The sequence below is a fragment of the Artibeus jamaicensis genome, unplaced genomic scaffold, assembly GCF_021234435.1.
Source record: "Artibeus jamaicensis isolate MK-2021 breed Jamaican fruit bat unplaced genomic scaffold, CSHL_Jam_final contig_519, whole genome shotgun sequence".
NCBI lineage: Eukaryota > Metazoa > Chordata > Mammalia > Chiroptera > Phyllostomidae > Artibeus > Artibeus jamaicensis.
The window spans coordinates 26,649,379-26,664,367 of record NW_026521871.1 but is presented as its reverse complement, the minus strand read 5'-3'; the positions used below and the strand labels follow the sequence as shown (position 1 = coordinate 26,664,367).

The following is a 14,989-nucleotide window of genomic DNA, read 5'->3' as shown; positions in this document are numbered from 1 at the left end:
AAACAAATCTAATAAAAATGCAAGGAAAAATGACAAATCTACAGTCATGTAAAAACTAACAAACAGGAAAAAAGTATATAGAATGAGTAAGCTTTCAGAGATACTCACATATATACTTGGTACCCAACAAATATACTTAGAACCACCACAAAAGAGCCTACTTATTAAAACAAATAAAATTGCAATATTTTTTAAACCTAGTAGCATAGCACATTGGCCACATTTATTACTTAAAATGCAGACTGAAATTAACGAAAGAAATGCACAATCTAGAAATTTAAAAATAAAATATTTAAGTGTTAAATATTTTTCAGAATAACAGTTAAGCTAAAGAAGAAGTTAAAATAGAAATTTCAGTCATTTTTATTGATTTTTAGAGGGAGAGAAATATTGATTTGTTGTTCCACTTGGTTGATTCTTGTATTTGCCATGACCAGGGATCGAACCTACAACCTTGGTGTAGCAGGATGATGCTCTAACTAGCTAAACTTCCTGTCCAGGACCAAATTGCAATCTTTTTAGGTGTCCATCACCTTAATCACTTGGTCATGTTGTCCCCAAATTATAATGTTTTAAAAAATCAGGTAATGAAAGTAATATATAGGGTGGGACAAAAGTAGTTTGTATGGGAAATAATATAATAATAATAATACAAGAATAAACTCATACAGTCACAGCTGTAAACCTGTTGCTACATCCTATATTCAAATCTGTGGGATATACACAAAGGGAAATATATAACTTTTATACTGAAATAAAGAATTAGACTATCCTCTCAAGATACATGAAAGCGGATGACAAAATAGACCCAAATAGTACATAGAAGGAAGAAGTTAAACCAACTTCATTTAAACAAAAATAAATCTACTAATTTATACATACACACCATACTATGTACCAACCACTACTCTAAATATTTTAATTCACTGAGTACTCACAAACACCCTATTCTGTAGATGCTATTATCTCCATTTTACAGGTATGAAAACTGAACCACAGAAGATTAAATAATTTGTCAAATCTACCAATATATAAAAGTAAGTGGATTTTAGCCCAAGATTGCTACTGGCTCAGCTTTTCAAGATCTGTCTTTAACAGATTAAGAGAGAAAATAAAATGTAAAATATAAACTGATTCTTCAAAGGCATGTGACAAAATTTAGTATATCTTCTGGTTTGGAAAAATCTTGAAACTAAGAAAATTCAAGAAGAGTAACTTCTTAACAGTTTTTAAATGGTATTAATCCCATACCTGAGAAATAACCAGTTGAAAATTTAATGGGGAAAAAATCCCACTGTAATATCAAGAAAAAAAGTAACCTGAAAAATATATTGTTATAATTCCCCAAAATATGTTGTGGAAGATGATAAGCAAATTCTAAACCTCACATGGAACAATAAATACACAAGAAGAGCAATGAGTTTTTAAAAGAAACAAAGTTATGATGGTGCACATGGGAGGGTTACTATATAATTACTATAATTACTACAGTAATTAAACCCAGTATAGTATTCATGCCTAAACAGAAAATTTATGCATAGTAATGTAGTATATAAAGGGAGTGTCTTAAATGGGTCAAGAAAAGACCAACTAGTCAGTAAAATGTTGGCTTACTGTGGTGGGGTGAAAATGTGCATATTAAACTAAGGTCTGCAAGAAAATAAATAGGTCTTAAAAGCACAAAGGTAATGGGCTCTGGCCGGGTAGGTGGCTTAGTTGGTTAGAGCATCGTCCCATAAACCAAAAGGTTGTGGGTTCAATCCCGGTTGGGGTGCTTATGGTTGACAACTGATCAAGGTTTCTCTCTCACATCAATCTTTCTCTTTCTCTCTCTCCCTCCCCTTTCCCCTTTCTAAAATCAGTAAAAACATATCCTTGGTTGAGGATTTCTTTTTAAAGCATAAAGGTAATGGGAGAAATTTATAAGGAAACTATTGATAAATCTGAGTACATTTAAAATGAACAAATTTTGTACCACAAAAAAGGCAAACAAACTGGGTTGGATCATATGACCAGTAGTGACCTTTTATAAATCATATTCTTCAAAATCAATAGTAAGAACATGAATATTGACCAATTCTAAAACAGTCAAAAGAAAGCAACTTCACCCAGGAAATAAACATGAATATTTCTACTTCACCAACAGTTAAAACGTAATAACAGTTTTAAATATATATGTGCCTAACAACAAAGGCCCAAAATACATGAAACAAAAATTGTCATACTGTTCAACAATTACAATTGAAGACTTTAATATTCCTTTTTTTAGTAATCAATAAAACTAAAGACAATCTAATTGATAAAGAAGATTTAGTAATCGATAGAACTAAAGACAATCAAGGATACAGAACACTCAACATAGTCAACATATTTGAGCTAATCAATACAGAGAGAGCACCCAACAAAACAGGAAAATATGCATGTTCTTCAAGTGCACATGGAACTTCTCTAGGACAGACCATGTTATGTGAATAAAACAAAGTTCAATAAATTGAAATGGATTACATTAATATAAATTATGTTGTTAGTCCATAATAGAAATAATTTACAAATCAGTAATAGAAATAATTTACAAATCAGTAACAGAAATATGGGAACCCCAAAGTATTTGAAAATTAAAGAAAGACACATAGTTTAAAGAAGAAACCATAGGGAAATTTAAAATTATCTTGCAACAAATGAAAATAAAATAAAATGTAAAATGTATGGAGTGCAGTTATAGTGCTTAGAGAAATATCCATGGCTCTGAAAGATCTAACAACAATATTAGCTTCTACCATAAATTGAAAAAGGGAAGAGGAAACCAGACCCAAAATAAGTAGAAAGGCTCTGACTGGTGTGGCTCGATTGTTTGAGCATGTCCCACAAAGCAAAAGGTCACCGGTTTGATTCTCAATCTGGGCACATACCTGGGTTGCCTGTTCGGTCCCCAGTCAGGGTGGATATGAGAGGCAACCAACTGATGTCTCTCTCCCTCTTTTTCTCCCCTCCCACCCCCTCTCTGTACAAATAAATCAATGGAATATTTTTTAAAATAAGTAGAAAAAAGGAAATAATAAAGATTAGAAGTCCATGAAATAGAAATAGGAAAACAGTATGGAAGAATTGATGCAATCAAAAGTTGGTTCTTTGGGAAGATTTTTTTTAAAGATAGTATGTTAACTAAACCAAGGAAAAGAAGAGAAAAGATATAAATTAAAATCAGGAATGAAGAAGGAGGAATTACTATATACACTACAGAACTTAAGATAATTATAAAGGAATATTATGAACAAACTTTATTCCAATAAATTTCACACCTTAGATGAAACGCGACAAAATCTTAGAAGAGCTCATATTACCAAAACTGACTCAAGAAGAAACAGAAAATCAGAATAGACTATATCATGTAAATACAATAAATTAGTCAAGTCTCTCCCAAAGAGAAGTCCAAATAAAGATGGTTTCATGCTAAATTGACAAATATTTAAGGAAAAAAGTAAATCACAAATACTTTCAGAAAATAATAGTGGGAATATTTCCAAACTCACTTTATAAAGCCAATATTACATTGATACTAAAGCCAGACAAAAACATCACAAGACATGAGAACTATAAACTAATATCCCTTGTAAGCCTCAACTTAAAAATACTAGCATGTCAGATCCAGCAACATATTATTAAAGATTATATACTCTAAGTGAGGTTTATCCCAGGAAGGGAAGGCTGGCTTAACATCCCAAATCTACTAATGAAATAGATCAGAATTAGAATAAGGGACAAAAAAACACATGATCATCTCCACAGACACAAAAAGAGCATTTGACAAAAATCAAACATTCATTCACAGTAACACTCACCCAAGTAAGAACAGAAGGAAAATTCCTTAACCTGATAAAAGACATCTATAATTAATATCAATCATACTTCTGGTGAAAAACTGAATACTTTCCCTAGAGGGAATCAAGCAAGGATGTGTCTGTTCCTCACCATTTCTACTCATCATTCTAATGAAGGTTCTATCTTGTGACGTAAAACAAGAAAGATAGTAAGAGTTTTCAGATTGGAAAGGAAGAAGTAAAAATACTCATAGATTAATGTAAACTTTAAGTAGAAAATACTATGATAGTTACATTAAAGCTACCAGAACTGATTGGTGAGGTAGCAAGGTCTCAGAATATAAGCTTAATAAAAAAAATTAAAATTAAAAAAATCACTTGTTCCTTATATTACAATAAAAAATCAAGTAAAAAATAATTCTATTCTTAATAGCATTAAAAAGAATAAAATATTTAGGAATAAGTAGAACAAAACAACTATAACACTTGCACATTGAAAACTGCAAAACAGTGCTGAGAGAAATTAAAGAAGACCTAAATACATAAATAAAATTAGAAAGTTCAGTACTGTTTAAATGTCAGCTCCCCCCAAATTGAACTAAGGTTTAACTGATTCCCTAGCAAAATCTCTGCAGGCTTTTTTGTAGAAATTGGCAGACTGACCCAAAAATTTACATGGAAATGCAAATTACCTAGAACAGCCACACTTTTTTTAAAAGAATAAAGTTGAAGGACTTAGGCGGCCTGATTTTAAAGCTTACTATAAAGCAACAAATCATCAAGACATTGTAGCATTGTATACAACTGTCTAAGTATACACATAGATCAGTGAAACACTCCAGAAATAGACCCAGTTTAATTCAAAGGAGAAAGTGTAGCACTTTCAACAATAATGCTGAAACAATCAGTTGTCTATATGCAAAGTAAAAGAACCTTGATCCATACTTCACAGCACGTACAAAAATAACTAACTAAAAATGGATAAGAGACCTAAATGTAAGACATGAAACACTCTAAAGCTTCTAGAATAAAGCATTGGAGCATGTCTTTGTGACCCCTTGGGTTAGGCAAGAGCAATAAAAAATATCAAGAAATTGGACTTCCTTCAAAATTGAAAACTGCTCTTCAAACGACACAATTCAAAGACTGGAAGAAAATATTTCCAAAATATCCTACTGAAGGACTAACATCCAGAATATATAAAGAACTCTTACAGCTCATTAACAAAAAGACACCCTAGTTTTTTAAAGAGACAAAAGATTTGAGGAAAGAGTTAACTAAATTAAAGGTACAAACAGTAAATAGGTGTATGAAAAGATGCTGTACATCATTAGACATTAGAAAAAGGCCAAGTAGGCACTCTCCCCCATGCCTTTCTCTTCCTCATCTTCCCCACAGACACATTACCTTTGCCTTTCCCTCTCCTAAGCTCCAAGAGCCATTCTGCTTCTGTAACTTGTTTCCTGAGCCTATGCGGCCTAACTGACTCACTTCTAAAATCTCTATAACTTTCTAAATAAACTTACTCTTCTAATTTGAAAAACATACAAATTAAAACCACAATGAGATACACTACACAGCCACTGGAATAACTAAAATCACTAGTTGGCAATAATGGGAAGCTGGAACCCTCATACACTGGACCGATGTGGATGTAAAATTATATAGCCTCCTCAGAAGAGCTTGGCGATTTCTTAAAAAGTTAGAACAGACACTTATCATATGAATCAGAGATTCCCCTCCTAGGAATGCACTCGAGAAATATTTACCCAAAGACTTGTACATGTATGTTTAGAGTACTATTACCTGTAGCAGCCCCAAACTATAAATAATCCAAATATCCACCAAAGTGGTGAACTGATAAACAAATAAAGTATATCCATATAACAGAATGCTACTCAGAGTAAAAAAAGGAATGAACTACTGGTAACTACAACATGGATGTATTATGTTTCAGAACAATTAAGCCAAGTGACAGAAGCTATACAAAATGAGTATATTTCTTTTTTGTATGATTTCATATATATAAAATTCTAGAAAATGCAAACTAATCTATATAGTTGACCTTGAACAACCCTCTTCACAGTTGAAAATCCACATACAACTTTTGACAGTCCCAAATCAACTACAGCCATCCCTCAGTATACAGATTGGTTCCAGAACACACACAAACACACAGGTACCAAAGTCCACAGGCGCTCAAGTCCTTCATGTAAAGCGGCATAGAACAATGCATGTAGTTGGTCTTCCTCCACATGTGCAATTGGCAGAATCCACAGACATGACACCTGGGGGTATGAAGGGCCAACTGTATATTTATTGGGGAAAAAAACCCCATGTATAAGTTGATCAGTTCAAACCCATATTCAAGGGTTAATGGTAATGACAAAAAATAAATAAATCAGTGGTTGCCTGGGGAGAGAGGACAGTGATTATAAAAGGGCATGGGGACACTCAGGGGTGGATATTTTCATGATTTTGACTGTTGTGATGCTTTTGAAGTATATATTAAAGTCAAATGTATTAAGTGTATACTTAAATATGAGCATCTTTGTATGTCAATTATACCTTAATAAATAAAAGAACTACTAATACATTCAACAACATGGATGTCTCAAAAGCTATTCTACATGAAAGAAACCAGACACTAAAAATTATGTATTATATGATTCCATGTATTAGAAAAGGCAAAATTTTAGATCCGAAAAGCAGATCAGTGGTTGCCTAGTTCTGGGAATGGGAGTGGAGAGTGGATGCAAACAGGAACAAGGGAGAGGACAGGCAGATGGAGAGATGAAAGTGTTCTAAAATTGGATTTTGGTAATGGTTGAACAATTTTAAAAATTTACTAAAACACTTTGAACACTTAACATTGGTGAATTCTGTGATATGTAAATTATACTTAAATAAAATTGTTTCTAAAATCAAAAGAGCCAAAAATGTTTAGCTTATTGAATTGGCAGCAATTTATTTTAAATATATTTTATTGATTATGCCATTACAGTTGTCCCATTCCCCCCTTCATTCCCCTCCACCGTGCACACCCTCTCCCACCCACATTCCCCCCTTTAGTTCATGTCCACGTGTCATAAGTTCTTTAGCTTCTGCATTTCTCACACTACTCTTGCCCTCCCCCTATTTTCTCCCCAACCTCTAACCTACTTATTCTTTGTACCTTCTCCCCCCATTCTCTTCCTCTCACTCCCGTTGCTAATTTTCCATGTGATCTCCATTTCTGTGGCTCTGCACCTGTTTTAGGTGTCTGCTTAGTTTGCTTTTGTTTTAGGTGTGGTTGTTAATAACTGTGAGTTTGCTGTCCTTTCACTGTTCATCTTTTTTATCTTCTTTTTCTTAGGTAAGTCCCTTTAACATTTCATATAATAAGGGCTTAGTGATGATGATGTCCTTGAATTTGACCTTATCTGAGAAGCACTTTACCTGCCCTTCCATTCTGAATGATAGCTTTACTGGATAGAGCAATCAGGGATGTAGGTCCTTGCCTTTCATGACTTGGAATACTTCTTTCCAGCCCCTTCTTGCCTGGAAGGTCTGTTTTGAGAAATCAGCTGACAGTCTGATGGGAACTCCTTTGTAGGCAACTGTCCCCTGATCTCTTGCTGCTCCTAGGATTCTCTCCTTCATTTTAATCTTGGCTAATGTAATGATGATGTGCCTTGGTGTGTTCCTCCTTGGGTCCACCTTCTTTGGGACTGTCTGAGCTCCCTGGACTTCCTGGAACTCTATTTCCTTTGCTAGATTGGGGAAGTTCTCCTTTATTATTTGTTCAAATAAGTTTTCCACTTGCTGTTCCTCTTCTTCTGATACCCCTAGAATTCAGATGTTAGAATGTTTAAAGATGTCCTGGAGGTTCCTAAGCCTCTCCTCATTTTTTTTTTTTTTTTAATTCTTGCTTCTTCATTCTTTTCTGTTTGGTCATTTTTTCCTTTCTTCTGGTCTACTCCATTGATTTGAGTCCGTTTCCTTCCCATCACTATTGGTTTTCTGTGCATTTCCCTTCATTTCACAGTTTAGCCTTCATTTGTTCATCTAATTTGTGACCAAAATCAACCAATTCTGTGAGCATCCTGATCACCAGTGTTTTGAACTGTGCACCTGATAGGTTGGCTATCTCTTGGTCGCTTAAAAGTATTGGCTCTGGGGCTTTGATTTGTTCTTTTGTTTGAGCCATTTTTGGTCAGGTTACTCCTGTTATGTATGAGGGGCAGAGCCTTAGGTGTTTACCAGGGTGGGACAACCCAGTTGCTGGGTTGTGACACTGTATGTGGAGGCAGGATCAGAGAAGGAACAATGGCACTTGTTCTGCTCTTTCTCGGATTTCAGTCCCCTCTGCTGCTTCCCAGAAACCAGCACCTTTTCAATCAGTGCTTTTAGGCTTTATTTCCCATCACTGGGGCTCTGGGTTCTGCGGTCTCTCTAGCTGCCCGTTTTTGCCTAGTTTATCTGCGCTCAAATGTGTGACTATAGTCGCCACTGCCTTTTCCTGCCGAGATGCCTCTCTGCCAGCCATAGACTTCCCCCCTCTTACCGGTGTGGTTGAATGTTGTCGGACTTCCGTACAGTCCAATTTTCTGTCTGTTCTGGTTGTTTTTGTTTCTAAATCTTTGTTGTCCTTAACTTTGGTTGTGCGAGGAGGCACAGTGTTTCCACCTACGCCTCCATCTTTGCCAGAAGTCCATGGCAGCAATTTTTAAAAGATAGTATTAATTTAGTAAATATTTGCACTCATACTGTACACTAAGCAGTATTGGATATACTGATGAACAACAAGCAGGACCCCTGCACAGCAGGGAAAACAACAGATGCATTAAAATAAAATGTCTTAACTGGTCTCATACAGCAAGCACATTTTGGTAACACCTCACTGTAGGCTCACTATGCCATAAGACAAGAACTTTCACACATTGCAGATTCACCCAAGCTCCTTGGAAAGTAATTTGACAATATGTAGCAACAGCCTGAATTTATACCCACTGCTTAGCAATTCTAATTCTGTATGTATGTTATAAATAATCAGAAATTTGGGTAGAAATTACTCATCCAAACAACTGGCATTAGTCACAGGTAATTCTAAAACTAAAAAATTCAAAGTAACACAAATGTATAATAATACTATGGTTAAATAAGTCATGGTATCTAAGTGTCATATTATGCAGACATATAAATTTTGTGCTTGCACATGAGCATAACATGGAGAAATCAGGTTTACAAAATTGTGATATAATCTCAATATTAAAAATGTGTTTATCTGCATACACGAGCTAAAAAGCTCCAAAATATTAACAGTGGTTAACTCTGGGATTTCAAATAACTTGGTTTTTCATACTGTTCTATAATTTGTAAAGTTGATCTAAGGAACATGTATTACTTTAATAAACAGGGAAAATAAGTTATTCTCCTTTATCTGTTTACATAGGTAGTGGCTTCACTGCAGAAGAGTTAGAAAAAAGTGATAAACAAAATATTCACCTAAAATCCAACCCTGAGACAGCTTATCTTATCATTTAAGAGTATATCCTTCTAGACATTTCTGTGCAAATAATTTGTTTTACAAAAATAGAATTTATATTACATACTGTTTTCTAATCTACTTTAAAAAGGGGATACAGCACAGATAGCAAACATTTAAAAGTTTGTTAGTCTAAAAGGAAGAACTAATGGCAGCTTGAGAGAATAAATAATTGGCATAAGCAAACGTTTTTTTCTAGTTATGTCAGTGTTCAGAGAAGGTGCCAGTGTGTGGTGGAGAGGGAAGAAGGGACGCAGACAGAAGTACAGGTGAGGGGTCACGAGAGGAAATGGAGAGACCAGCTGTAGTGAAATTCGACCTGTGTATATGAGAGGTCTGTGCTGGACACCCCTCTTCTCGTGTTGTGGGAGATAAGATAAGGCCTGCACAATGCATATGTAGGTGATAAGGTCCCAAGGGAAAAAAGTCTTACTATAATAGCCACAGCCTCTAGAGTGAGCACTAGCATGTCAGCAAGGTAGCTTGTTTACAGTTGTTTACAGCTGACTGACATGGTTCAAAAGCAAGACCAGAACCAGAATCCCAAGACCACAATACCTAGGGCTTCATCATAAGAGGAATTGCAAATAAATCAGGGAAAGTCTGTCAAACAGAAATTGCCAGATTCAAATATTAGAAAAGGAAGAATGGTAGTGCCATGGAAAGAGCAGAGGCCTAGGAGCCAGACAGATCTGGTTCTAGCGACCACTTACCAGCTGGGCAGGTTATCTGACTCCTGAGGCTCAGTTTCAGAAGACACCAGCAAATGCCTTCCTAGGTGGTTGTGAGACTCTGAGATAATAAACACCTGGCACGTAGTAGATACCTGATAAATAGTATCTATTACTACTGCTACTACCCCCTACATGGAAAGAGATGCACTATAACATCGTGGTTAAAAGCACAGAATTTGGAGTTAGACAAACCTATTAAGTTTAAATCCTGGCCCTGTCACTGTGCAATCCCAGGCATTGAAGCCTCAGCATCCCCTATATGACAATGAGAATACCTACCATACTGAGCTGTTTTAAGGATCAAGTAAGACAAAGTACAGGGTGGGGCAAAAGTAGGTTTACTAGAGTTGTTCATATAGAAAAATAATACAATTATAAATAATACTACAAAAATAAATGTTGGCATACTCACAACAGTAAACCTACCTTTGCCCCCACCCTGTACACTGGTGGGGGCAAAGGTATCAAAGGTATATGATATCTTTATATTATAATCATCCCCTTAGGCATAGTGCCTATTTAAATCAGTAAACAATAACTATTACTACTACCACTTCTGTGATCTTGGCCACACTGCATAACCTCTCTGAACTTGACAGAATTCCATTAGTAGTAGCATTAGCATTCCACTACCTACCTTTTCCCCTTCATTCCCAGGGCACAGAACATGGCACACAGCACAGTAATTATCCACTGCATGAACAGCAGGACTGTACTGAGAATTAGAAATAACATGTATCTAAGAGTGTCTGGGGAAAAAATGGGGCTATTTTTCTTTCCATTAGAACATAAGCTTCTCCACAGCAAAGAATCTTTGTTTTATTCATTTGTAATCCCAGCACCTGGCAGACTGTTAGGGCCGCAGAAGATCCTCAGCAGATGTTTACTAAGTGGCCCTGGAGGCAGCAGTTAATCCAGAAGCCACCCTTACTACACAGATAACTGCAGGAGTCCTGATGACTTGGCCCCTCCAAAAACAATTTGAAATTTTCCATCTACTTTACCATCTAACAATCATAGGTAGGCTTTGTGCCAAGTGCCTGATTCAAGGTTGGTACTTAGGTTATGTCTCCAATAAATAACCTACTAATGATTCCAGACTTCAGTGAGGTGAAAGAGGACCCTAAGTTTCCATATGTACAAGGCTGCAGACATTTTGATCATCACATCCAGCAACACAACATAATCACAGCATGCAACAGAATTTGTGTAGCAGTAAGTTTAACCAAGCTAATAAATGGTCACTAAGGAAAACCAGAAAGGCAGGATATCAGTTACATAAACTTATTCAACTAAATGTATCACCTATATGAAGACAATACATTATGACACCAAATTTATTTATAATTAACATTCTCATGGTTTCTGCAATAGAGTAGTTAAAAGCTGAACAAAAATTAGGTAAAGTAGGCCCTGGATGGGTTGCTCAGTTGGTTGGAGCATCATCCCCATACACCAAAAGTTTTGGGGTTCGATCCCTGGTCCAAGTGCATATGGGAGGCAACCAATGGATGTTTCTCTCTATCTCCCGTCCCCTCCCTCTCTCTCTAAAATCAATAAACATCCTCGGGTGAGGATTTAAAAAGAAGAAAAATGTATGGAAGGCAACCCCATGTTTGCTATCTTAAGAAACTGAGATCTGCAATAACCAGAAACAAGCTTTTCTGCCAGTTTGACTAATATTTGACTACTTCAGATTTTTAGTTGAGGTTTTTACATTATCATAAAATACTTTCTTACAGAGTATTCTGGTATTTCACCAATAGTTTTACGTTTATTAACCTAGATTACATGTAATTCTTTTTATTCTGAGAGCCTTTATCTGATTAGTAGAGAAATAGAGATTTGCTGCTGAAAAAAATGAAAAATGCACAAATTAAAATCACTCTTGGTTCAGTCATCCAGAGATAACCATTCTTCTCCTTTTGGTGTATTTTTTTGACATTTATTGTTACTAGTGTTTTCATAAACATGACTTTCAATGCTTCAGTGCTCTCAAGCAATAACTCATCCATTTCCCTATTATTGGACATTTATATAGTTTAGAACTGTTTTCTACTGAATGTTTTGAAAGTTGAGTTTTCCTTTATATTAAGTATAAACTTATATGAATTATTCTTTGTAAGAGTTTTTATAAAAGCATCATATGTGTATATTGGGGCATGGGAAGAGGAGAAAGAATAACAAGTTAATATGCCAGAGCATGATGTATAATCTTACAAGTAGAATATTTCAGCGTCATTTTTTTTTAGTGCTTACTAAACAGCCTTTATTGGACCTGAAGTTAATATGTGTGTGTGTTTTTTCTGCACTCAACAAATCAAAGCCCAATTTTAATTTACTGCAATAAATACTCATTCATACCTACTCAGGCCAGGCTCTGCGATGGGCAATAAAAATAAATGAAACCCTGTCCCTCCCTTCAAGTTCATAATTAGAATATATTTGACCAAAAATTCTTAAGAATTTTAAAAGGCTTTATTTATCTTTAGAGAGAGGAAGGGTGGGAGTGAGGGAGAAACATTGATCAGCTGGGGACCTGGCCTGCAACCCAAGTATGTGCCCCGAGTAATACTGGAACCGGCGACCAGTGACCTTTCAGTTTTCAGGGCAGCTACTACAGTAGCTCCTCAGAACTGCTGTAGTCAGGGCTGTTTAATTGAAATTTTTATACTACCTACACCCAAAATAAAAGAAGACTTAATAACTGTTGGCTTGCGACCCTGGGGAACTACAAGAGATCATCAGCCCTCAAAAATGAAGTGATATCCCCTTGGCAGGTGTGGCTCAGTGGATTAAGCACTGGTTTGTGAACCAAAAGATAACTGGTTGGATTACCAATCAGGGCACATGCCTCGGTTGCAGACCAGGTGGAGGCAACTGATCAGTGTTTCTCTCTTCCTCCTTCCCTTCCCCTCTCCCTAAAAATAAATAAAATCTTTTTTAAAAAAGAATGAAGTTATATCAACTTTCTGAGGCAGGAAAGTGGGTGGTACATATTAGGAAATTTTAACAGGAGTTCAGACAAAAGATTTTCTACTCATTGAATGGATCAACAGAAAAAAAATTCATGAACCAAATATCCACCTTTCCAAGTATTTGAGTTAATCCATTTTATGTCAGTGACATAGTATATATACCTGTTCTTAATTTAAACGTATAAAGGTAAAATTCATCTACTCCTATTTCTAAAGTATTATGGACTCCAAATTAGAGAACTGCTTAACATTTCATTCCATGCTTATAGCCACCATGAGTGTTAGATTTCCTGAGACAAGTTCTGAATCAACTATTCTATCCCTTTGCCCCTGTAAAGAATCAGAATCCCAAAACTGGAATTAAACTAAACCTCCCAGACAATACCCTGAAACTGCATACAAATCTTGTCAGACCACATACATGCTAGTCGTTATTTCTGCTCTTTCTAGCTTTTATACTTCCATCCCAGGAATCTTAAGAACCAGCCTTAATACTTTTCCCAGAAAATTGCTCATTTGAAAGGGAAACTTCTTAGAGAAACAGGTTTCTAATGTAATCATATTCCTAGCAAAAAAAAAAAAAAATACATGAATCATTTTCTCTTATGCTCACAATACAGTGTTAATACTGAGTTAAAGAATTGTTCTGAATTTGATACCTAGGGTTTTCAGTGAACTGTTTGTGAACTATATGAGTTCTGCTTTATTCCTTTGACCCCTTTACTAATTCAAAAATGGCCAGTTAAATTAACCGAAAATGTCATAAAATTATCTTCATTGGAACCCAGAGGAATCCCAGTGACCGGTCAATAAACCTGGAAGAGGTCATTTGGAAGGAATTGGTTAACACTCTCTCCCCCTCAGGAATTCCTGGGGAGCAGGGCAAGATTAAGGCTCTTATAATTCTGTCTGTAGTAACTTCAAGATGACTTCTGCACCCTCACCGTTTTTACTGACTCCAGCCTTTCCCAACTTGACACATCATTTCACAAGAGCATTAAGATCAAGACATCACTTTTCATTCAGCAATTCATTTTAATTCTCTAGCAATGGTTAGTTACAAAATGGACACTTTACGGGCCAGTGGGGAAGACAGACTTAATTATATAATTATGAAGGAAACAAATAGGGAGGAACTGATAATGGAGAGAGGTTTGTAACTTAAGGTGCTGAGGGAAGAATTTCCAGAGGGAATGACAAAGTTAAGGAACGTCGTGCAAAAAGCAGGAAACAAAAATGTCCTAGGCAGAGGGAAAACCGTGAGCAATGGCTCTGACACAGGAAAGTGTATTGAGGACACTTTAAAAGGCTAGTTTTGCTGGTGAGCAACAGAGGGAATGTGGTTGGAAAAATTAGTGGAAGCTAGTTCATGCAGGGCCTAGGGACATTACTGAGAAAGAGTTGAACGAGGAAGTAATGTAATCCTCCTTAACAATGTCAGAAGATTACTCTGCTAGATTGGTATAGGTGCAAGAATAGACACAGGGAGACCAATAAAAAAAAAAAAAACATTATGGACATCTAAATAAGAAATGGTGGCCCTGGCTGGTGTGGCTCAGTGGACTTAGTGCCAGCCTGTGAACCAAAAGGTCACTGGTTCGATTCCTAGTCAGGGCACATGCCTGGATTGCAGTTCAGGTTCCCCATCTGGGGGCGTGCGAGAAGCAGCCATGTATTGATATTTCTCCATCTCTTTCTTCCTCCCTTCCATTCTCTAAAAATAAATAAAATCTTAAAAAAAAAAGAAATGGTAGTAGCTCAGGTACTGGGAATCAGGAACCTTTTAATTGACATCTCAAATTTTAAAATGAGCATAAGGTAACCAAAGGAGGAAGGGCACCACAGGCCGCAAAACATGTACATTAGCATTAGATCCCAAGACCATAACACATCCTGACACAGTAAATAACCTAATGTGGCAGTAGCAAAGGG

At 36.1% G+C, this 14,989-nt stretch overlaps 1 protein-coding gene across 2 annotated transcripts in view; it reads left to right on the top strand.

Annotated features, from left to right (window-relative positions):
- PPP2R3A (protein phosphatase 2 regulatory subunit B''alpha) overlaps positions 1–14,989 on the top strand; it is a 163,097-nt gene that overhangs the window by 143,481 nt on the left and 4,627 nt on the right. The window lies entirely within an intron of this gene.